Source organism: Canis lupus, chromosome 7, assembly GCF_003254725.2.
Source record: "Canis lupus dingo isolate Sandy chromosome 7, ASM325472v2, whole genome shotgun sequence".
NCBI lineage: Eukaryota > Metazoa > Chordata > Mammalia > Carnivora > Canidae > Canis > Canis lupus.
Window position 1 is genome coordinate 15612093 of NC_064249.1, and position 22491 is coordinate 15634583.

The 22491-nt window shown below is 38.7% G+C and overlaps 1 protein-coding gene across 1 annotated transcript in view; it reads left to right on the forward strand.

The window, feature by feature from the left end:
• The window catches only part of RGSL1 (regulator of G protein signaling like 1), a 309935-nt gene that overhangs the window by 280075 nt on the left and 7369 nt on the right, over positions 1–22491 (forward strand). Inside the window, exons 28-30 of the mRNA XM_025429987.3 lie at positions 2096–2212; positions 2567–2770; positions 3814–3934. The gene's annotated coding sequence lies outside the window, so the exon portion shown is untranslated. The remainder of the gene's footprint in view (positions 1–2095; positions 2213–2566; positions 2771–3813; positions 3935–22491) is intronic.

Consider the following 22491-nt stretch of genomic DNA (forward strand, 5'->3'; position numbering starts at 1 on the left):
GGTGCCCCAAAGCACTACATTTTTACTTCCTGTTTTATGTATAAAATGTCATATTTCATGTCTTTTTTTTTTTGTATTTTCCTTGAATAATTTTTGTAGATATAACGGATTTTATTATTTTTGTGTTTTAACCTCCATACTGGCTTTATAAGTGGTTAATCTACCTTTATGTATGCTTTTAACTATAATTATTCCTTTATAACTTTCTTCAAGTTATGCCCTTTCTTTCCATTTAGGAATTTCCTTTTATATTTCTTGAAAGGCTGGGTTAGGAGTGATGAAGTCGTTCAACTTTTGTTTGGGAAAATCTTTATCTCTCCTTTTATTTTGAATGATAATTTTACTTGGTAGTGAATTCTTGGTTGTTTTTTTTTTTTTTTTTAGCACTTTGACTATATCACGCCACCTTTTTTCTGGCCTGCAAAGTTCTTCTGAAAAATCTATAGCCTTCTGGGATGTGCACTGTGTATAACTGTTTTCTTTTGCTGCTTTTAAAATTCGTTATCTTGGGACATCCGGTGCCTCAGTAGTTGAACATCTGCCTTCAGCTCAGGGCATGATCCTGAGGTCCTGGGATCAAGTCCTGCATCAGGCTTCTTGTGAGCAGCCTGCTTTTCACTCTGCCTATGTCTCTGCCTCTCTCTTTGTGTCTCTCATGAATAAATAAAAAATAAAATCTTAAAAAATCTTTATATTTATGTTTTGCCATTTTAATTATATCTTGGTTTGATCCTCCTTGACTTCATTTTGTTAGAAACTCTCTAGAATTTCTCTACCTGAGTATATGTTTTGTTCCCCATATTAGAAAAATTTTGGCTATTACTTCTTCAAATAAGTTTTCTGACCCCTTCTCTCTCTCTCTCTCTCTCTCTCTCTCTCTCTTCTACCCCTAGGATCCCTATAATGTGAATGTTATTATGCTTGATGATGTCAGAGTTCCCTTAACCTAGTCTCATTTTTTATTAGTTTTCTTTTTGCTGTTCAGCTTGTTTGCTTTTCACTATCCTGTCTTCCAGATCACTGATCTGTTCTGCATCCTCTAGTCTGCTGTTGATTCCCTCTAGTATATTCTTCATTTCAGTCATTGAATTCCTCAGCTCTGATTGGTCCTTTTTAATTTTTTTCTACTCCTTTTTGAAGTTCTTACTGAGGCATCTACTTCTCTTCTCAAGTCAAGTGAGTATCTTTATGACCATTACTTCAAATTCTTTATCAAGCATATTGCTTATCTCAATTTCATTTAGTTCTTTTTCTGTGATATTTTGCCTTCATTCATTTTGGACATATTCCTCTGTCTCCTCATTTGTCTAGTTCTCTGTGTTTGTTTCTATGTATTAGATAGGTTGGCTTGGCTATGTCTTCTAGTCTTGAAAATAGTGGCTTTGTGTAGAAGAAGTCCTGTGGTGCCCAATAGCACATTTCCCACCTTATGCCCCGCCCCCAGGTCATCAGCTCCAGACACTCCAGGGTGTTCCCTATTTGGACTGGGTATGTCTTGTTGTGGATGAGCCTCAATTGCCTTCAGTCCAGCCAGCTGTGATAGCCCACTTTGTTTTCTGTAGGCACACTGGACAGGGTTTGCTCCCTGTCCTATTCAGAGGCCTGGCTGTGACCACTATAAGCTTATTAGTGGATGGGGCTAGCGGTCAGCCTAGCTGTCTTGCAGTTAACCTGTCTGCCACAACTTCAGGCACACCAGAGGGAAGGGCCTGCTCCCTGTACCAGCCAGCTAAGAGATCTGGCCACAGAAACTGTGTGTACTGATGTTTGTGCTGGTATATGTGGTTACCTCCCCCTACCCCTTCCAACCTCAGGTCACTTTGGAATGGTAGCTGTCCAGGGCTGCCTACTAGGTGTGGGGCAGGAGCCACTTTATAGGGCCATATATTGATTTGCATAAGTTTTAAAAAATCTGATCTCCTTGTAACAGGATATAATTGGAAGCATTGTTTACATCACCAAGGCTTTGACTAGAATATCATATTTGAGAAACAATTGCAGACTCAGATATAACCAGATAGTTCTAAGGAACCAAAGTTGACTTTAGGGAGCCAGTAAAGCCTCTTGGAAAAACGGCTTGATACTTTGTTTACAGGGTTTGTAGCAGACTTATTGGGTAAGTAAACAAGATGACTTCCAAGCAAGTTCAAGAACCTCTGGATATTTGGAGAACCTTGAGAAGGAGGAAATAACCCAAATCTATGTATTACAGGTAAAGTTTGATGGCAAGGCTTTTTACCCTTGAGAGGCTGTTAAAAGTTCAGTCTGCAGATTCCCTATGAAAAGTTCCAGAAAAGCAGATATAAAAGAGCCTGTATCATCATCAACTGTTATTTTGTACTTCTATAAATGATCAGGTGTGGTTTATTAAAACTAAATTTCTTTTATAAACTAATGTTAATTTGGCTGAGTTTAATAATGTGATCACTTCAGAGAAAATTTATATTTCAGTAACACACCTTTGGGAATATTAGATTCTGTTTCTGTTAATTACCTTTAAATCTATAAATCAGACTAGATTCTGAAGCCTGCAAACTGAATATGAATGACTTGATATAAATTTCAGGGAACGTACTACAATAGCTCATATACAGATGATCTTCATGCCTGTCTGTGAGCTATCCAAAAAGATCACCAGAGACATTCAAACTACAGGAAAATCTGTAAGATTGACAGTACCTGCCTTCACTCTGTCTGAAGATACTTTGAGCCTGACTTCTATGCTGTTATTTGTGGAGAAGCCCAAGTTCCACAGGCCCTGGCCAACCAGGTACATATTGCACATGTCCAGGCCATGCAAGTCAAGCTAGGCAGAGACCTGGAATAGGGCAAGTGTTGATAGAGGTAACAGGAACTGGCTATTGGGAGTCCATGGTAGCTGCTTAATTGCAAGGCCTAACCTACACAAATATACATATTTACTCTGAAGTTAAAGCTGGAGGATTCTCAACAGCCTTGAACTGTCAAGGCTCTTGGGCCAGGATGGCTGGCCAGGGCAACCTCCAAAACAGACACTTGAAGCTATGATTGCTGGAGAAGTTCTGGACTTCATCAGGCAGCCAGAACAAAAGGGGACTAATTACCCCCAGTTTAAAATTACTGCTTCAGAAAGATGACGGGGAGAGGCCTTTCTTCACCCTGAGGTTATTTAGGAACTTGCAGTTCAGCCAGAGATCCACAGGCCTGGAGTTTCCCCTCACAGCCAAGTGCCAGGTGATACAGGAATGACTACATGTGCACAGCATCCAGGTCAGGGTAGCTGGGGACCTGGAGCAGGGCAACAATGGGTGAGGCCATGTCACAGAAGCAAGCGACTGGGGATACATGACATCCTCCTACTTCCAGGCTTTCACCTGCACAAATGTGTATATTCACACTAAAGCAGAGCTGGAGGACTCTGGACTGCTGGGGATGGGACAGCCAGCCAAGGTATCCCCCAATAATAGACTCTGAGGAATCTTAATTTCTGGAGAAGCCTGGACCCTACCAGGAAACCAGTCCAAAATGAAGATTGACAATCACTAGTTTAAACCTGCTACCTCAAATTTTATGGGTTGAGTTCTTTCTACTATGGAGGCCAAGTAGGTAGTTGTGAATGGTCTGAGTTACACAGGCCTGACAGGCTCCTGAAACCAAGGGCCTACTGATGAGGTGTGGGCTGTATTGTGCATGGAAGGCACAAGTCAGGGTAGACGGGGATATGGAACAGGGCAATGGACAGTGAAGCTAGGTCATAGGGTAAGCTATTGGGGATACTTGGCATTTGCCTAATTCCAGCCCTAACCTATACAAATGTATATATTCCCCTTGAAGGCAGAGCAGAGGAATATGGACCACCTTGCTCAGGCTGGATTAGGTAGGCTGGCTGACATATTTTCCAGTGAGAGACTGCTGGGAGCCTTGATTGCTACAGAAGGCTGGGACCCAGCAAACAGTAAGTATACATGGGGACTGTTGCCCATTCAATGGCCACTTCAGTGATTTTCAGGGGATGGGTTTTCTCCACCCTTGGGGCAATGTAGGTAGTTGGTTACCCATCTGAGCTCCAAAGTCCTGGAGGGCTCCAGCTGGCTTTGAGCAACTAACAGAGTGCGGACTGCTCATGTGAGGTGGGCCAGGCCAGGGTAGCCAGGGACCAGGAACAGGGCAATGTTGCCTGAGGCTGTGGTATAGGAGTAGGTTTTGGAGGTACAAGACACCTGCCTAGTTTCAAGCCCCAATCTACACAAATGCACATATTCCCCCTGTTTATGGGAAGGCTGTTTTCTTTAGGGAAGCAAATAATGCTCAGAGGCTGATTGTTGTCTTTGCCAACAATGTATTTAATGTTGATTAACTGCAAATTTCACATGCCAATAGCATATAGGATAATGTCTTTTAATTAGCAATCCCTATCAAAATACCATGGACTTTCTTCAGAGAGTTAGAACAAATTATTTTAAGATTTGTGTGGAATCAGAAAAGACCCCGAATAGCCAGGGGAATTTTAAAAAAGAAAACCATATCTGGGGGCATCACAATGCCAGATTTCAGGTTGTACTACAAAGCTGTGGTCATCAAGACAGTGTGGTACTGGCACAAAAACAGACACATAGATCAGTGGAACAGAATAGAGAATCCAGAAGTGGACCCTGAACTTTATGGGCAACTAATATTCGATAAAGGAGGAAAGACTATCCATTGGAAGAAAGACAGTCTCTTCAATAAATGGTGCTGGGAAAATTGGACATCCACATGCAGAAGAATGAAACTAGACCACTCTCTTCCACCATACACAAAGATAAACTCAAAATGGATGAAAGATCTAAATGTGAGACAAGATTCCATCAAAATCCTAGAGAAGAACACAGGCAACACCCTTTTTGAACTCGGCCATAGTAACTTCCTGCAAGATACATCCACGAAGGCAAAAGAAACAAAAGCAAAAATGAACTATTGGGATTTCATCAAGATAAGAAGCTTTTGCACAGCACAGGATACAGTCAACAAAACTCAAAGACAACCTACAGAATGGGAGAAGATATTTGCAAATGACATATCAGATAAAGGGCTAGTTTCCAAGATCTATGAAGAACTTATTAAACTCAACACCAAAGAAACAAACAATCCAATCATGAAATGGGCAAAAGACATGAACAGAAATCTCACAGAGGAAGACATAGACATGGCCAACATGCACATGAGAAAATGCTCTGCATCACTTGCCATCAGGGAAATACAAATCAAAACCACAATGAGATACCACCTCACACCAGTGAGAATGGGGAAAATTAACAAGGCAGGAAACAACAAATGTTGGAGAGGATGCGGAGAAAAGGGAACCCTCTTACACTGTTGGTGGGAATGTGAACTGGTGCAGCCACTCTGGAAAACTGTGTGGAGGTTCCTCAAACAGTTAAAAATATACCTGCCCTACGACCCAGCAATTGCACTGTTGGGGATTTACCCCAAAGATACAGATGCAATGAAACGCCGGGACACCTGCACCCCGATGTTTATAGCAGCAATGGCCACGATAGCCAAACTGTGGAAGGAGCCTCGGTGTCCAACGAAAGATGAATGGATAAAGAAGATGTGGTCTATGTATACAATGGAATATTACTCAGCTCTTAGAAATGACAAATACCCACCATTTGCTTCAACGTGGATGGAACTGGAGGGTATTATGCTGAGTGAAGTAAGTCAGTCGGAGAAGGACAAACATTATATGTTCTCATTCATTTGGGGAATATAAATAATAGTGAAAGGGAATATAAGGGAAGGGAGAAGAAATGTGTGGGAAATATCAGAAAGGGAGACAGAACGTAAAGACTGCTAACTCTGGGAAACGAACTGGGGGTGGTGGAAGGGGAGGAGGGCGGGGGGTGGGAGTGAATGGGTGACGGGCACTGGGGGTTATTCTGTATGTTAGTAAATTGAACACCAATAAAAAATAAATTAAAAAAATAATTAGTCAATAAAGAAATGTAGTCCAAACCAATGTCAGATGAATCACACTATTGTTCTAGGCAAGGGCAGATGAAAGTAGTAAAGTCCAAATTTAGTTGAGACATACCCTTATCAGAGTTGGTATCTGGGAGACATTTTGCTAACCAAGAGCTGAAGTCCAGCTGCCAGTTCAAAAGTAAAAGTCCCATGCTTCTAGAACAGATTGCCAGTGAATGACAGTGCGTGTTAATGGGCAAGATCTTTGTGAATCCTCTGTACAACTTTCTCTGCCTGTGAAAGAGTTGCTTTTACCAGGAAGGAGCTAATTGCCCTGAGGTCTTTAAGAGCTATCAGTTCAACAAGATGTAGCCTTGCCCTGACTAAGCACTCTCAGGATCATTCTCACAAACCCTCAGTATTTATAGTCTTAATGCCTCCTTGCCATATTGCTTCTTTACATGTTTTTATAAACATTAGGCCCCCTCAGCAGCTGAGCTATTGATTTATCAGTGAGAACAGCTGAGATAATGACATCCTGACACAACACAACATACTTTATTCTCATACTGAAACAACTTTGCTTCTAAAAACAACTTTGTCCTTGTCATAAACAAGTGTATGTGAAATCACATGTACAACAATCCACCCTGTGATTCCAAATCAGTCAGACACTAATTAATGCTAAGGATCTTATGCCCAGTACAAATTTAAGCTCACAAAAATATCAATCTACCCTGTGATTCTATATCACTTATAATCTTAATCACAATCATATCTTGGGGGAGTATTTTTCCTTTGATGCACATTTTTTTATGCCATAGTTTAATGACCAGTTTAAGTGCCCATGTTTTCTAATACTATCAATATAAACATACTAAAGAACTCTTTAGCATGGTATCATATTGAAAGAACAAACAACAAAAACTTAACCTTAACTTCCTTGATAAATATGTACTCAAGTGGAGACCATTTTTATAAAGCTCCAGGGGTACAAGCTTGCATAGCTATATTAAATACATATTCAGTAGTCATAACATCAGACTTCAAGCCTGTTACTATTTTAGGGAGGCATATTTTTGTTTCCTTTTAAATTCCTGCAAAGTTATTTTAACTTTATTAGTCTTATCTTATAAATGTGCCTTTACTTATCCTAAGTTTTCTAATACATTATTTACATTTATTAGATTAATTGGAGGAGGTCTAACGTGAAATATTTTTCCAGTTATTCTAATAGTTGCTTCATCTTCTACTGATCTGCAATAACCTCTTTTTCTATCACAGGATTCGTTACCTGTTAGTGTTACACAATCTATCATGTTGTGTTCCTTCTTTTTCCCTTGTCTCTAATAGGTTAGGGTGAGGGTTGGCTTACAGCATACTATCCTGGTCCAGTTTTCCATATTATACATAAGTAGCTGAGGAAGCTTCAAGCCATAGTCATATGAATATGACTATGAATAGCAGGAATAAAGGTACAATAAAGGTATATGGTCCAGGGATCCCTGGGTGGCTCAGCAGCTTAGTGCTGCCTTTGGCCCAGGACGTGATCCTGGAGACTCGGAATCAAGTCCCACATCGGGCTCCCTGCGTGGAGCCTGCTTCTGTCTCTGCCTATGTCTCTGCCTCTCTCTCTCCTCTGTATCTCTCATGAATAAATAAATAAAATCTTTAAAAAAAAAAAGGTATATGGTCCAACAACATATACTTAGAAACATGTCATTGCAACAACTGACAATCTATAGTTAGAGAAACACATTTTATGTCTCTCCATTGAAGTATGGTTGATAGACAATGTTATATTAATTTTGGGTTTACAACATAGTGACTCAACAGTTTTATACATTACACTATGCTCTCCACAGTAAGTGTAGTTGTAATCTGTTGTACAATGTTATTACAATATTATTGACTATATTTCCTATGCTTCACTTTCCACCTCTGTGTTTTATTTAATAACTGGAAGTTTGTACCTCTTAATCTCCTTTGTCTATTTTTCCCATGCCCAGTTTATCCTCTGTATTTATGATTCCATTTTATTTATTCATTTGGTTTTTTTGATCCCACATAAAAATGAAATCACATGGTTTCTTTCTTTTTCCCTCTGACTTATTGCCTTTAACATCATATCTTCTAGGTCTCTCCATCTTGTCACAGAACCCTTATTGGATGCATTGTTGGCTAATAGTTTCTCTCATTAAGTTGCCTTTTGTTGATGTTTTACTTTGCACAGCAAAGATTTTATTTTGGATTAGTTCCAGTAGTTTATTTTTGCTTTATTTCCATTGCTTGAGGAGACGTATCTAGAAAAATATTGCTGACGCTAATGTCCAAGACATTACCACTTATGTTTTCTTTTAGGAGTTTTATGGCTTCAGGTCTCATATTTAGTTCTTTAATCCATTTTGAGTTTATCTTTAGTGTAAGAAAGCAGTTTCATTCTTTTTCATGTAGCTGTCCAGTGTTCCCAACAGCATTTATTAAAGAAACTATATTTTCCTCATTGCATATTCTTGCCTTGTCATAGATTAATTAATCATACAAGCATGCATTTATTTCTCAGATCTCCATCCTGTTCCATTGATGTGTTCTGTGTTTATGCCAGTATCACACTGTTTTGATTACCATAACTTTGTAGTGTTCTTGAAACCTGGGATTGCGTTATCTTCATTTTTCGTTCTCAAGATTGCTTTGGCGATTTGGGTGTTCTGTGGTTCCATACAAATTTTAGGATTATTTATTTTAAAATGCTATTGTTATTTTGATAGGTACCATATTGAATCTACAGATTTTGCTTTTGGTAATACAAACATTTTAACAATATTAATTCTTCCAATCTGTGAATATGGAATATCTTTCCATTTGTTTGTGTCTTCTTCAGTATTTTTCATTAACGTTTTATAGTTTTAGACTATATATCTTTTACCTTCTTGGTTAAATATATTCCTAGGTATTTTACTCTTTTTTGTACAAATGTAAATGAAATTGTTTTCTGGATTTCTATTTCTTCTCCTTTGCTATTGGTGCATAGAAAGGTAACAGGTTTCTGTATGTTAATTTTTTATCTTGCAACTTAATTTTTTGTTGAGATCTTTAGGATTTTCTATATATAGAATCATATCCTTTCCAAATAGTAAGTTTTACTTCTCCTTACTAATCTGTATGCCTTTATTTCTTTTTCACGTCTGATTGGTGCAGCAGGACTTCCAGTACTATGTTGAGCAAAAATTGAGAAAGTAGACATCCTTGTCTTGTTCCTGATCTTAATGGAAAAGTATTCAGCTTTTTACCATTAAGTATGATGTTAGTAAAAAAAAAAAAGAAAAGTGGCTGCCATTGTTCAATTAAATCTACCAATTAAATCTCCTACAGTCCAACAAGAAACTGCAATAATTTCCTTCCTTTAGTGAATTTGTTTCTGGCATAGGTTAAAAATTGTGCATGATCAAATATGGATAAAACTGAACAAAATTTGAGGATCTATATCTGGCTTAAAAGTTCTGCATAGTAAATACCAAGGCATAGCCTATTACTATAGGTTCCAATATGACCTGGAAAGGTTTTACTAATCCTGGTTCCTATGTTCTTGGGTGTTCTATGGTATGAGAGAGAAGCCTGAAGTACACCATGAAGGATAATGATATATGTTATACGCTAAGTTTTCTATGAGTTGCTACATCCCTGACAGGTTGTCCCTATTCTTGTGAAGACTGAACAAAGTATCCATGGATTGATTATTTTCTAATAGGTGATTGGGATTGAGTTAATTGAGTGTAATAACTGATTGGTTTCTGGCTTATTAATATTTAAAGATACAATTGCCCATTCTACATATTCAGAGATGCTCTTTTGTAAAATACTAGCACACAAAGTATCTCAGAAATGAAATTGAGGTTATTTTCTTTTTTTTTAATAATAAACTTATTTTTTATTGGTGTTCAATTTGCCAACATACAGAATAACACCCAGTGCTCATCCCATCAAGTGCCCGCCTCCGTGCCCATCACCCATTCACCCCCACCCCCCGCCCTCCTCCCCTTCCACCACCCCTAGTTCATTTCCCAGAGTTAGGAGTCTTCATGTTCTGTCTCCTTTATTTTCAGTCTACCACGTGTCTGATGCTACACTCAATTCAGTTAGATATAAGGAAAGCAGAAAAGTCAATACCTGATTTTCTTGGTATATAGGCTGGGTTATGACAAGGGCCAGTTAGTAGTTTAGTCTTCAAGCTCAGTCAGTGTCTAGTAGGGGATACTATTCAAGAGATTCTTTGGAGACTTCTACTGCTTCATCAGATTCCCTAAATATTTGTTTTTTCCACTGACTAAAGGTTTCCCAGTAGATGGTACTGATACTGAAGGGTGAGATGGAGAGGTTGGGTTTGGTGATATAGATGATGCTGGTGACGCCGTTGAGTCCTCAGTTATAACAAGGTGACCCAGGATGGTGATCTGTGAAGGAAGTAGAGGATGTCACAGACAGTGGAGTTGTATCTGGACCAAAAGATGCATTCCACTTAAGAATGGTACCATAACTACTATTGCTGAAACCGTTGGAAGAGAAATCCATACAAATAGTATGATATCCAATAGTAAGCAATAGGTAAAATAGTATGGCCAGCAAGCAGCATGCTGCACTGATCTATGTCATATTATTGCTAGAGTTGAGGATTCACAGTGGCTTTTATTTTGCAGGCATAAAGTTCTGGGCAATGTGTGTGTGTATGTATGTATGCATATGATTTCTAGATCTATACTTTAGAGATATTGTCATCTCCTAGATTATTTTAGTCTGTTTTAATATCTAGATTGTTAGGAAGTAACCTAAGTTTTTGCTTGAACAAATCATTATAGTTCTCAGTTGGCCCAGAGGCAGTAGGGTAATAGGGTAAGGGGAAGTTCCACATTATGCCTAGTTTCTTTGTCCAATATTATATTCACTTTCCTATAAAGTGGGTTGGTTCTCTGATCTGATTTTATGATAGTTGGGATACTATAGCAAGCATCCATATTTCTAATGCTCAGATTGTAGATTTTTCATTAGTTTTCCTGCAAGAGTAGGGTAATCCTACTCCTGACCATATCTCCATAGTGGTACATGCATAGTTTATTCTCTGATATGGGCAGGTGTCCTATATAATCATTTGTATAATTTTGAAGTCTGTCTGCTTTGACTTATTTGGAATATTCATTAATGACCTCCATGCTTTAAACTTCCAGCAATTCTCATATTTAATTTGAAATTGGAGGTATTTAACGGGTACATACATGTCTTTTTGCTCTAACCAATTCTAGTTTCATGTGTGTCAGCCTGACCTGTTTGATGTGTCTATAGAATGATTCTGTTACTTGGCATATCTGCGTGTTCAGGTTGTAAGCCCATTGTCCTTCTTGTTTATATATAGTTATGTCTTGAATTGGCTTCATCACTAGCCATAAATTATTGAGTTTTTTAAGTTAAATTTTGCATACCTCCATCTCTTTAGTTTACCTACCAAGTTTGTCCATCTAGTTATTCAATTTAATTACTTCAGAGTTCTCCTAAGGTGCAGAGACATCGATGATAAATATAGAGATATTAGTCAGTGCTATTTTCTGCCCTATATCCTTCATTATGTTCTTATTTGGTATTTTTCAGTAATTTTTCCACAATGTTCATGTCCAAAATGTCTATTCTATTAGCTACTGTCCATGAGTCTGAGAAAAGCTACACCTCACTCTCACTTCCCTTAACACATTAGTCACTCACAATTTATGGCTATTCAGCATATTCTGTTCTCCAGAATTCTCCTGATTATGTCAAGTTAAGACCATCATTAGTCCTCAAGGCCACAGTGTGCCAGCATTCTCTAGATGGTGTCTTGGAAGCTGATCCAGCTAAAAACCATGCATTATTGAGTGCCATGGACCAGAGTGGTCCCCATTGCCCAACTGCTCAAGCTTAAATAGGTTCATCCCTCAGAAATTTGGTGAAGTCCACTTCTGGCCTTGTGGAGATTTCCTCAGTTCATGCAGAGGGCTGATCCTCTGTCATTTAGTCCTGCTTGGAAGTAGACATTCTCCATGTGACAGTCAGGAATAATTCCTGTTTCTCAAAGGTCTGCCTTACCCACCCCAGAATAGCCTATTGGAATTAAAGTATAATTAGCTTATTTTCTGTTAGTGGTTCTGTAGTTTTTAGAGCCTCATCATACAGTGCCCAAGTGAGTCTTGCAATTCATTAGTATCTGTTCTTGGACCATGGGAAAATCTTTGTCCAAAATGCAATCTGCTAAAAATTGAGTTCCTACAATTTTTCAGTCCACAGACACCATGTTGCAAACCCTTGTAAATATAGGCACTTTAGTTTTTTGGGTTTTTTAAAAAAGATTATATTAATTAATTAATGAATTTACTTACTTACCTACCTACCTACATACCTACTTACTTACTTATTTATTTGAGAGAGAGCGTAAGTGAGCATAAGCTGAGGGAGACAGCCAGTTCCCCTGCTCCACATCTTCAGTAGGAAGTGGACACCAAGGGGACCCTGGAAAGCTCTAGTGACCCCAACTCCTAATAGCACCATTCAGCCCATGGTCCTCATCTCCTTCATCTGCACTGTCCTGTGGGGAATGAGGGTGATTGAAGAAGAGGAGAGGGTAATTTTGTAAAAGGAGTGGGAAATATCTAGTATTTTTTAAACACTATTTTTCTGTTAGGAAAAAGAAGGTGGAGCATTTCCAAAAACCCTGTTAAACACTGGCAGCATCATGTGCAGCTTCTCCTCTTGTTTCTTCTGAGTCGTGTGCTGGGGAGGATGGCACAACTCCGAAGAGACGGCAGAGGTACATCAGGGAGAGGGAGAAGCAGACTCCCCACTGAGCAGGGAAACCAATGCAGGGCCTGACCCCAGGATCCTGAGATCATGACCTGAGCCTAAGGCCAACACTTAACCTACTGAGTCACCCTAGGTGCTCCTAGGCACTTTATATTAGGAGTCCTCGCTCGCTGATGCCAATGTATTAAAAGTTTGAGAGCACTTTGAAGCAAATTAAGGCTACCTCTTGAGTCTCTGTCCAACTGAATTCCCTATCTTCCTTGTAATTTTACAAGTGTATTATGATACTATCCCCATTTAGTGTCATGTGCTCTTTCCAATATCCAAATAGTCCTACCAGTTTCTGAGATGCTTCTTTTGTGGTAGGAATTGGGACGCAATGTATCTTGTTTATGACTGGGTCTGTTATTTTTCTGCCTTCACAGGACCAAATTATACCTAGAAATTTTCTTGTAGTATAAGGTCCTTGGACCTTACTCGGGTCAGTTGCCTATCCTCTAAGGAATTGAATTAATTCTATTATAAACCTATTGTCCAAGTTATCACCATAAATAAGTATATCATCAATACAGGAAATTCTGGTTTGTGTGTATGTTGTGTTTTCCTGAAAGGCCTGGAATTCTTGTGTTAGAAAGTTGTGGGCTATTACTGTGTTGTTAAGGTATCCTGTTGGTAACCTACTAAACATATCTGCCTTCCCACGCAAATGCAGTCATGGGTTGGCTCTCTTTATCAACTGGAATAGCAAAGAATGCGTCAGGTAAGTCTGTCCCCATGCAATCAGTGCCAGATCCAGTGGTGATATTTCTTATGATAGCACCTATATTTGGGAGTGCTCCCTCAGTTTGGGGAAATTTGTTTAAATTCCTAAAATTTGTAAATGTATATGACCTGTTTGGCTTTTTGACAAGCCAGATTAAATAATTTATGTGGTGAAATAGTAGGGACATAATTTGTTCCTTTAGAAGTTCCTGAATGTTTTCTTTATTATTTACATGTCCTATGATAGCCATTCCGGGCATGTTTTCTAAATTGGGACTTAAAAAGCATTTAGTTTGAAAGTCTGTCCTTGCTCAGAATCTATGTACCCAAGTGTGTGGGGATAATTTTCCTTCTCATCCTTCAATCAGTCTCTTTTTATTGCTCAAGTTTTCTAAGTTAGTAGGATATCCCTGTGTCATTGTTATTAGGACCCTGTATCTAACAACATAGTGGGTGGTATATGTAGTGTTTCTATTTGCAAAAGAGGTTTCTGTTGATATGAGCAATTGTCTCTGGCTTGAGCCAGAGGAAGAGACTGCTGAATCCCTGTGGGGAGCTCACAGGGTTTTCGCTCTCTCACTAGCAGTGATCTGCTATTGAGGGGATTAGGTTTTATAAAGGAGTAGTATTTACAGTAAATGGACGAGTGGGTATATGTGGATTTATTTTCTGTAGGTCTATTTACTGTAAAAGATGGTTGTTTCTGTTTCTCTGCCTCTCCTATGTAGCTTGTGGGGTATCTATTTGACTTTCTACTTTTATAATTTGTTTTCAGGGTGGTCGTCTAAATGGTGTAGGTGACCAAAAAGGCCCCTTGTAGATTTTGGTCTAGATGGTCTATTTTGATTTGGTCTATTTTTATTAGATGTAGGCCTATTTTGTCCATATACGTGAGTGTTAAAGCTATAACCTTTATCTTTTTCTTTTAAAGGTTTTTTTTTGGGAGGGGTTGGGGGGCATCTGGGTGGCTCAGAGATTAAGTGTCTGTCTTTCACTCAGGGTGTGATCCTGGAATCCTGGGATTGAGTCCTACATCGGGCTCCCAGCATGGAGCCTGCTTCTCCCTCTGCCTGTGTCTCTGCTTCTCTCCCTCTGTGTCTCTCAGGAATAAATAAATGAAATCTAATGATAGATAGTATTTTTTGTTTTTAGCGACCTCAACTCTGAACTCTCTTGGGGGTCAAACTCTCAAACCCAAGATCAAGAGTTGCACGTTCTTCCAACTGAGCCAGCCAGGCACCTCTACAGCCTTTATCTTGACTTACTCCCTCCTCTGTTCTTATCAATCAGATCTCCTGTGTTTCTGGTGCATGCAAATACTGTAATAATGCTGTTCTGTCCTATGGAGATGCAGCTTAAAAGACGACCTCTTACTTTGTTATGTTGCTTCCACATGTAGCAGTGTAGGTGTCTGTCCCTTATCATAAATCATAGCTAATAGTCCTAATTTCATTATTATATTAACTTCTCCTGCCATTTTCCTTGGAGGTGTCGTAAGGGATTACATATTAGTATAGGCCATCTTAATCTCCAGGTTGCTGCTACCCAAACACCAGATCTTTGTAAATTAATATTATCTTCTCTAGATGCTCTAAGGTATCAATTCAATTTAGCATCAGTGGTAATGGGTTTGAGGTACACAACCTATGTTCCTATGAGGATCAGGTTTTGTCCTCCTTTGAAACATAAATCTAATAGCCACTAGATTTCTCTGACCAAATCAGTTTGTTGGAATTCTATTTTATTTTACTTTTTAAATTATTGTTATAAATTTATTTTTTATTGGTGTTCAATTTGCCAACATATAGAATAACACCCAGGGCTCATCCTGTCAAGTGCCCACCTCAGCGCCCATCACCCAGTCACACCCACCCCCCGCCCACCACCCCTAGTTCATTTCCCAGAGTTAGGAGTCTGTCATGTTCTGTCTCCCTTTCTGATATTTCCCACTCATTTTTTTCTCCTTTCCCCTTTATTCCCTTTCACTATTTTTTATATTCCCCAAATGAATGAGACCATATAATGTTTGTCCTTCTCCGATTGACTTATTTCACTCAGCATAATACCCTCCAGTTCCATCCACGTCGAACAAATGGTGGGTATTTGTTGTTTCTAATGGCTGAGGAATATTCCATTGTATACATAGACCACATCTTCTTTATCCATTCATCTTTCGTTGGACACCGAGGCTCCTTCCACAGTTTGGCTATTGTGGACATTGCTGCTAGAAACATCGGGGTGCAGGTGTCCCAGTGTTTCACTGCATCTGTATCTTTGGGGTAAATTCCCAGCAGTGCAATTGCTGGGTCGTAGGGCAGACCTTTTTTAAACTCTTTGAGGAACCTCCACACAGTTTTCCAGAGTGGCTGCACCGGTTCACATTCCCACCAACAGTGCAAGATGGTTCCCCTTTCTCCACATCCTCTCCAACATTTGTGGTTTCCTGCCTTGTTAATTTTCCCCATTCTCACTGGTTTGAGGTGGTATCTCATTGTGGTTTTGATTTGTATTTCCCTGATGGCAAGTGATGCAGAGCATTTTCTCATGTGCGTGTTGGCCATGTCTATGTCTTCCTCTGAGATTTCTGTTCATGTCTTTTGCCCATTTCATGATTGGATTGTTTGTTTCTTTGGTGTTGAGTTTAATAAGTTCTTCATAGATCTTGGAAACTAGCCCTTTATCTGATACGTCATTTGCAAATATCTTCTCCCATATTGTAGGTTGTCTTTTAGTTTTGTTGACTGTATCCTTTGCTGTGCAAAAGCTTCTTATCTTGATGAAGTCCCAATAGTTCATTTTTGCTTTTGTTTCTCTTGCCTTCATGGATGAATCTTTGCAAGAAGTTACTGTGACCAAGTTCAAAAAGGGTGTTGCCTGTGTTCTCCTCTAGGATTTTTTTTTTCTCCTCTAGGATTTTGATGGAATCTTGTCTCACATTAAGATCTTTCATCCATTTTGAGTTTATCTTTGTGTATGGTGCAAGAGAGTGGTCTAGTTTCATTCTTCTGCATGTGGATGTCCAATTTTCCCAGCACCATTTATTAAAGAGACTGTCTTTTTTCCAGTGGGTAGTCTTTCCTCCTTTGTCGCAATACAAGCATCCATCCAAAAACTGGAAAGAACTCAAATACAAAAGCTAACCTTACACCTAAAGGAGCTAGAGAAAAAACAGCAAATAGATCCTACACACAGCAGAAGAAGAGAGTTAATAAAGATTTGAGCAGAACTCAATGAAATAGAGACCAGAAGAACTGTGGAACAGATCAACAAAATCAGGAGTTGGTTCTTTGAAAGAATTAATAAGATAGATAAACCATTAGCCAGCCTTATTAAAAAGAAGAGAGAGGACTCAAATTAATAAAATCATGAATGAGAAAGGAGAGATCACTACCAACACCAAGGAAATACAAACAATTTAAAAAACCTATTATGAACAGCTATACGCCAATAAATTAGGCAATCTGGAAGAAATGGACGCATTCCTGGAAAGCCACAAACTACCAAAACTGGAACAGGAAGAAATAGAAAACCTGAACAGGCCAATAACCAGGGAGGAAATTGAAGCAGTCATCAAGAACCTCCCAAGACACAAAAGTCCAGGGCCAGATGGCTTCCCTGGGGAATTCTATCAAATGTTTAAAGAAGAAACCATACCTATTCTACTAAAGCTGTTCAGAAAGATAGAAAGAGATGGAGTACTTCCAAACTTGTTCTATGGGGCCAGCATCACCTTAATTCCAAAACCAGACAAAGACCCCACCAAAAAGGAGAATTACAGACCAATATCCCTGATGAACATGGATGCAAAAATTCTCAACAAGATACTAGCCAATAGGATACAACAATACATTAAGAAGATTATTCATCATGACTAAGTGGATTTATCCCTGGGATGCAAGGCTGGTTCAACACTCATAAAACAATCAATGTGATTCATCATATCAGCAAGAGAAAACCAAGAACCATATGATCCTCTCAATAGATGCAGAGAAAGCATTTGACAAAATACAGCATCCATTCCTGATCAAAACTCTTCAGAGTGTAGGCATAGAGGGAACATTCCTCAGCATCTTAAAAGCCATCTACGAAAAGCCCACAGCAAATATCATTCTCATTGGGGAAGCACTGGGAGCCTTTCCCCTAAGATCAGGAACAAGACAGGGATGTCCACTCTCACCACTGCTATTCAACATAGTACTGGAAGTCCTAGCCTCAGCAATCAGACAACAAAAAGACATTAAAGACATTCAAATTAGCAAAGAAGAAGTCAAACTCTCCCTCTTCGCCGATGACATGATACTCTGCATAGAAAACTCAAAAGCCTCCACCCCAAGATTGCTAGAACTCATACAGCAATTTGGCAGTGTGGCAAGATACAAAATCAATGCTCAGAAGTCAGTGGCATTTCTATACACTAACAATGAGACTGAAGAAAGAGAAATTAAGGAGTCAATCCCATTTACAATTGCACCCAAAAGCATAATATACCTAGGAATAAACCTAACCAGAGTTTTAAAGGATCTATACCCTCAAAACTATAAAACACTTCTGAAAGAAATTGAGGAAGACCCAAAGAGATGGAAAAATATTCCATGCTCATGGATTGGAAGAATTAATATTGTGAAAATGTCAATGTTACCCAGGGCAATTTACACGTTTAATGCAATCCCTATCAAAATACCATGGACTTTCTTCAGAGAGTTAGAACAAATTATTTTAATATTTGTGTGGAATCAGAAAAGACCCCGAATAGCCAGGGGAATTTTAAAAAAGAAAACCATAGCTGGGGGCATCACAATGCCAGATTTCAGGTTGTACTACAAAGCTGTGGTCATCAAGACCGTGTGGTACTGGCACAAAAACAGACACATAGATCAATAGAACAGAATAGAGAATCCAGAAGTGGACCCTCAACTTTATGGTGAACTAATATTCGACAAAGCAGGAAAGATTATCCACTGGAAAAAAGTCTTTTATTTTACTTTTTAAAGATTTTGCTTATTTATTCATAAGCAACAGAGATAGAGAGGCAGAGGCATAGGCAGAGGGAGAAGCAGGCTCCCTGCAGGGCGGGTGATACTGAACTTGATCCTGGAACACCAGGATCATGCCCTGAGCCAAAGGCAGACGCTCAACCACTGAGCCACCCAGGTGCCCCTGTTGGAATTCTATTTTAATTATTACCATTTATTGTCTGGTATAAACTCTCCAGTGACTCTAATTCTATATTACTACATTTGTCATTTTGTCTATTGTCATGGGCTTAACTTCTAGTTAGTTAATGTTACTGGGGTCAAAAGAGTTAAAATAATTATCATCCTCAGGATGTGGATTAATGCCCTTAGAGGCAAAAAGGATCAGTGTTTCTTTCTGTTCTGAAGATACCATTTTGTGCTAGTGATGGCTGCACACAGGATAGAATTGAAATGTGAGCCAGCAGGAGGTGAAAGCAGAATTAACCAAAGGTATATAGAGAATGTGGATACAGAGTATCTGGGAGACTCAGAAAGGAAAAGAGAGAGAATTTCATCTTTGCTTAGGGTCTGGGGTTTTTACTGAGGGTTATGGTTTGTTGTACATGTCCTCTCAGGCATCCAGGAATTGGTTAGAATAAAGAGGAGGGCTTGGGTGCTATTCCCTGGAGCCAGGAGGTCTTGGCATTGAGCTGTCTAGTGCTGGTGGTCTTGGATATGCATATGATGGCTTTATCTGTCCTTTTTCAGATGTTACCTATTCTAGAGAAATCATTAACTGCTATATATATATATATATATTTTTTTTTTTTTTACTAGTTTCAGAGGTAGAGGTCAGTGATTCATCAGTCTTATATAATACTCAGTGCTCATTACATCAGGAGCCCTCCTCAATATGTCCACTCAGGTACCCTACCCCCTCCCCTCCAGCAACCGTGTTGTTTCCTATAATTAAGAGTCTCTTATGGTTTGTCTCCCTCTCTGGTTTCATCTTGTTTTATTTTTTCCCCTCTTCCCCTATGATCCACTGTTTTGTTTCTTAAATTCTACATATGAGTGAGATCATATAACTGTCTTTCTCTGATTGACTTATTTCACTTAACATAATACTCTCTAGTTCCATTCACATCATTGCAAATGGCAAGATTTCATTTTTGATGGCTGAATAGCATTCCAGTGTGTGTGTGTGTGTGTGTGTGTGTGTGTGTGTATCTTTATACACTTTATCCACTCATCTTTATCCATTCATCTGTCGATAAACATCTTGGCTCTTTCCATAGTTTGGCTTTTCTGGACATTGCTGCTATAAACATTGGAATGCAAGTGCCCCTTCAGATCACTACATTTATATCTTTGGGGTAAATCCCTAGGAGTGCTATAGAGGGCAGCTCTATTTTAACTTTTTCAGGAACCTCCATACTGTTTTCCAGAGTGGCTGCAGCAGCTTACATTCCCACCAACAGTGCAGGAGGGTTCCCCTTTCTCCACATCCTCACCAATATCTCTCATTTCCTGAGCGGTTAATTTAGGCATTCTGACTGGTGTGAGGTGGTATATCATTGTGATTTTGATTTGTATTTCCCTGATGCCAAGTTGTGTTGAGCATTTTCTTCATGTGTCTGTTGGCCATTTGTATGTCTTCTTTTGAGAAATGTCTGTTCATGTCTTCTGCCCATTTCTTGATTGGATTATTTATTTGGGTGTTGAGTTTGGTAAACTCTTTATAGATTTTGGATACTAATCTTTATCTGATGAGACATTTGCAAATATCTTCTCCCATTCTGTCAGTTTTCTTTTGGTTTTGTCTGTTTCTTTTGCTGTGCAAAAGCTTTTTATCTTGATTGAAGTCCCAGTAGTTCATCTTTGATTTTGTTTCCCTTGCCTTTGGAGATGTGTCTAGCAAGAAGTTGCTGTGGCCAAGGTTGAAGAGGTTGTTGCCCGTGTTCTCCTCCAGAATTTTAATGGATCCCTATCTCACATTTAAGTCTTTTATTCATTTTGAGTCTATTTTTGTATATGGTATAAGGAAATGGTCCAGTTTCATTCTTCGGCATGTGATTGTCCAATTTTCCCAGTACCATTTGTTTAATAGACTGTAGAATTACTGGATTGTTGCTATTTTTATTTTTAATTTTTTGAGGATACTCCATACTGTTTTCCATAGTTGCTGCACCAGCTTATATTCCCACCAAAAGTGCTCAAAGGTTTCCTTTCCTCTACATTCTTGCCAACACTTGTTATTTCTTGTCCATTTGATACTAGCCAGTGGTGTGAGGTAATATCTCATTGTAGTGTTAATTTACATTTCTCTGATGAGTAGTGATGCTGAACATCTTTTTGTGTGTTGGCCATCTGTATGTCTTCTTTGGAAAAATGTCTATTCAGGTCCTCTGTCCATTTTTTAATCAGATTGTTTTTCTGTATGTGTTGAGTTGTATGAGCAATTTATATATTTTGGATATTAACCCCTTATTGGATATATGATTTGCAAACATCTTCTAAAATTCAGTCAGTTGCCTTTTCATTGTGTTGATGGTTTCCTTTGCTGTGCAGAAGATTTTTAGTTTAGTGTAGTCCCAATTGTTTAATTTTGTTTTTGTTGCCCTTGCCTGAAGAGATATATCCAAAAAGATGTTCTGAAGACTGATATATAAGAGCTTACTGCCTGTGTTTTCTTTTAGGAGTTTTATGGTTTCAGTCTTACATTTAGGCCTTTAATCTACTTTTTTATTTGTATGTATGATGTAAGAAAGGGGTCCAGTTTCATTCTTTGCATGTAACTGTCCAGTTTTCCCAATGCCATTCATTGAAGAGACTGTTCTTTCTCCATTGTATATTCTTCCATTTTTGTAGGTTATAGTCAATAAATATTTTTTAAATTTTGACAAAAACCCAAAAAAGAGACTGTGCTTTTTTCCATCGGATATTCTTTCATGCTTTGTTGAAGATTAGTTGACCATAGAGTTGAGGGTCCATTCCTGGGTCCTCTATTCTTTTCCATTGATCTATGCATCTGTTTTTTGTGTCAGTACCATACTGTCTTGATGATTACAGCTTTGTAATAGGTCTTGAAGTCTGAGATTGTAAGGCTTCCAGCTTTGGTTTTCTTTTTCAATGTTCCTTTGGCTATTCAGGGTCTTCTGGTTCCATACAAATTTTAGGATTATTTTGTCCAGCCCTGTGAAAAAAAGTTGATGATATTTTGATAGGAATTGTACTGAATGTATAGATTTCTCAAGTAACATGCATTTTAATAATATTTGTTCTTTCAATCCATGAGCAGGGAACATTTTTCCATCTCTTTATGTCTTCCTCAATTTCTTTCTTTTTAAAATTTTTTAAAAATTATTTTTTAAAAGATTTTACTTATGCATGAGAGACACAGAGAGAGCGAGAGAGAGAGAGAGAGAGAGAGGCAGAGGGAGAAGCAGGCTCCATGCAGGGAGCCCGATGTGGGACTCGATCCTGGACCTCCAGGATCACACCCTGGGCGGAAGGCAGGCGCTAAACCTCTGAGTCACCCAGGGATCCCCCTCAATTTCTTTTATTAATGTTCTACAATTTTCTAAATACAGATCCTTTACCTCTTTGGTTAGATTTATTCCTAGAAATCTTATAGGTTTTGGTGCAATTGTAAATGGGATTAACTCCTTAATTTCTCTTTCTTCTGTCTCATTGTTAGTGTATAGAAATGCAACTGATTTCTGTGCATTGACTTTATATCCTGCCACTTTGCTAAATTCCTATAGGAGTTCTAGAAATTTTGGAGTGGAGTCTTTTGGGTTTTCCATATAGAGTATCATATCATCTGTGAAGAGTGAGAGTTTGACTTATTCTTTGCTTGTTTGGATGCTTTTTATTTCTTTTTGTTGTCTGATTGCTGAGGCTAGGACTTCTGGAACTATGTTGAATGACGGTAGTGACAGTAGAAATCTGTATGGTATTCCTGATCTTAGAGGAAAAGCTCTCAGTTTTTCCCCATTGAGAATGATATTTGCTGTGGGCTTTTCAT